Genomic DNA, 3,789 nt, shown 5'->3' with positions numbered 1-3,789 from the left:
CCTTGATTTCAGACTTCTGGTCTCCCGGACTGTGAGAGAATCAATTTCTGTTTTTTAAGCCGTAATGTTTGTGGTAATTTGTTAGGGCAACCCTAGAAGAACAATATACCATCTTCTATTAATCATTAAGTAAGAGGCAGCCTGCTGGAGTTGGAAAGACATTGGGCTTAGAGTTATAAAACATAGATTCTGAGCCTAATGCTGCTATGAGTGGCCTGGGGTGTGTCTCAAACCCTCTCTGAGCCTCTGTTGATTCATCTATAAAATGCAGATATAGACCTTCCTTTCAACTCCTTCTAGTTCTAAACTTGCCCCCCCCCACCATAAACAACTAGAAAACTGGACAAAATATGAAATAAATATTTTGAGGTATTGCACCACAAGCAGTGTAGTATTGTGTTCACTGAGAAAAGGGAAACAAACAAGATGAGCTCTTCAGCTTTTGGCCTGCAGCCACCTTTCTGCACACAGAGAGGGGTACTCAGCCAAAGTCTGTTGGCATTGCTGAGTCGAGGAGATATATATTGGAATTTATAAAGGATAAGGGGGCTGAAATTTGTGGTACGGAGCACCAGAGAGAAGAAGACTATGCAGAAAATGACCTCCAGAACTCTGCATAGGATTCTCCTTCTGTCTTTTCTGAATACTGAGCTATACATGCATAGGGTGAAACTTCACAAAGCTGGGCAGTGGAGTGACTGGGTAGCTGTGAGCTAAAGATTCCCAGAGGTCTCACAGGACCGGGAGATGGTCAAGGTCCAAAAAGTCATATTGGAAATCCCTCATTGAAAACCTGGTATATTCACTAGAGACCCTAGTAAGGTTATGCCTTAGTAATAGGATAGGAAGGAGGAATGGCAGTACAGGCAGGCCCCGGGTTATGAACATCTGACTTAAATACAACCTGTAGTTACAAACCAACCCCCTAAAGCATGTTATATTAAAAGTTTCAGGAGACGGGGCCAAGAGGCAGAGTAGTCAGATGCTTCCTGTGGTCCCTCTTACAACAAAGACCTGAAAAAACAAGTGAATTGGTTATATATGACAATCTAGGAGCACTGAACACCAAAGGCAAAGTTGAGGAATCAGTCTGAGTGGCAGGGGGAGGGAGAGACAGTTTGGAAGCAGCGAGGATTTGCCAAACCTGACCCAGCTAGAGCCAGCACCCTTCAGGCCGGATTAGTTGCTGTGTGTGGTGAGGCAGGCAGTGGCGCTTGGGAGGTGTTTTCCACATCGGGAGAGACCCACTGGCAGAGAGTCTACTCATGCCTCCAGAACCAGTGAAAAGTGACAGTCAGTCAGCAAAAGATAAGTACATATGTCTGAAGTACCGTGCAGATCAAAACACACCCCCTTTGGGAAAAACCTCTCTCCCATTTACCTGTCCCCTCCCTGCTCTGCACTGACTGCTGAATCCCCTGGGCCAGAAGTAGGACCCGTCACACACCCTGAGCCATTCTCCCAGCCTTGGAGAGGGAAAAAATTAACAAACAGGAAAAAAAAAATCTGCCAGCTCCCATAAGCCAGGAGCTCAGAGTAGGCACAGCCCCTTTGCCTAGGCACAGGCATAAGGGGTCCACAGACTTTCAATGCCTTTCACCCGTGCATAGTCCTGTGTGGACCCATTTCAACAGCATAGACCCTCATTACCACAGTACAACAGGGTATATATCTGAAGCCTAATGTCATCTGTATCAGCTATATGGTGATGGGGCAGGTTTGTGACATTTGATACTGCTCTGCCCATTCAGCAGGGTCTTCACCTATCTATATCAGGGGCCTGAGGACTGGTGACTCCACCCATGCCACCTAGCCATCCACGACACGGATCCAAGAATAATCAATAACTTCCATTCCTTACAGCCAACAGCATTTGGTGCCCATAGTTCAGCTGCAAAACCCACCTACCTTCATGTCCCTCCCAGACACTCAGGGGCACCCATCAGCCCCCTGCCTTGCTCAGCTTGTGATCCCCCTACTGCAGCCAGATACCTGTGCCTACACCAATCACCCCTGCCTGTCTAGGACTGTAGGTGACAGCGTGCACCACATACTTGGTGACTGACTACCTGGACACCTGAGTTGAATCCGTACAAGAAAGTAAACAGACTCCTTGGCTCACACACCTAGTAATAGATCTAACCACCTGGTGACAGGACATTAGAGCTTCAAAGGCACCAAACATCACTAGCTCACATGAGCAGCCTATTTGGGCATATCAAAACAAAACAAAACAAGAAGCTAGGACACAGTAAACAAACATAAAATGAATAAATACAATAACTTACTGATGGCTTGGAGACAACAGTCAATATCAAATCACATAAAGAGGCAGAACATGATGGCTTCAGCAAGCTTCCAAAATAAACTATCAAGAAATTTTCCAGAGGAAGAGAACTTCTTGGAATTACTGGAGATAGAATACAAAGGTTCATATACAGAACTCTTCAGGAGATCAGGAAGGAGATCAGGCAAAACATAGACCAAGCCAAGGAACCCAAGACAAAGCTATAAAGGAACTTAAGAAGATTAGAGAAGAGCATAATGACAAATTTAACAGGCTGCAAAAATCCATAGAGAGACAGCAATCAGAAATCAACAGGATTAACAATAAAATTTCAGAATTAGACAACTTGATAGAAAGTCATAGGAGCAGAATTGAGGCAATGGAGGTCAGAGTTAATGAGATTGAAGATAAAGCACTTGACACCAACTATTTGAGGAAAAATCAGATAAAAGGATTTAAAAACATGTAGAAACTCTTAAGAATTATGTGGGATTCTATCAAGAGGAATAACCTACAAGTGATTGGAATACCAGAACGGGGGGGATAACAGAAAATACAGAGAGAATTGTTGAAGATATGTTGGTAGAAAACTTCCCTGATACCGTGAAAGATGACAAGATATCTATCCAAGATGCTTATTGAACCCCACATAAGGTAGATCCCAAAAGAAGGTCACTAAGACATACTATAGTCAAACTTGCCAAAACCAAAGAGAGAGAATTTTAAGAGGAGCTAGGGATAAATGAAAAGTCATCTACAAAGGAGAGTCAATAAGACTAAGCTTGGACGGCTCAGCAGAAACCATGCAGGCAAGAAGGCAATGGGATGACATATATAAAGCATTGAAGGAAAAAAATTGCCAGCCAAGATTATATATCCAGCAAAACTGTCTCTCAAATATGATGGTGAAATTAGGGCATTTCCAGATACACAGAAGTTTAGGGAATTTGTAAAAACCAAACAAAATTACAAGAAATGCTAAAGGGAGTCCTCCAGTTAGACAATCAGTAACATCAGATAACAACCCAAGACTAGAACACAGGACAGAGCAACCGGATATCAACTGAGACAGGGAAGTCAGAAAGATAAAGCTAAAACACTGAAAATAGGGAAACAGAGACATCAGTATGTGAAAGATTACAACATTAAAATAAAAAAGAGGGACTAAAAAATGTACTCATAGGTCTTTCATATGGAGAGGAACTCAAGGTGATATAAAGAAGTAAAAGATTGGCATAAACTTAGAAAAATAGGGGTAATATTAAGGTAACCACAAAGGAAACTAACAATCCTACATATCAAAATAAAAACAAGACAAACATAAAGACTTAGCAAATACAAAATCAACAGTAATGAAAAAGATGAAAAGAAAATACATAAAGAAAAATGACTCAGCACAGAAAATTAAGTGGAACAAAGAAACTGTCAACAGCACACAAAAAAAGACATCAAAATGACAGCACTAAACTCATACCTACCAACAATTACGCTGAATGTAAATG

This window comes from Trichechus manatus, unplaced genomic scaffold (assembly GCF_000243295.1).
Source record: "Trichechus manatus latirostris isolate Lorelei unplaced genomic scaffold, TriManLat1.0 scaffold00001, whole genome shotgun sequence".
NCBI classification, from domain to species: domain Eukaryota; kingdom Metazoa; phylum Chordata; class Mammalia; order Sirenia; family Trichechidae; genus Trichechus; species Trichechus manatus.
The sequence above is the reverse complement of the archived record's forward strand: the minus strand, read 5'-3'. Positions refer to the sequence as shown.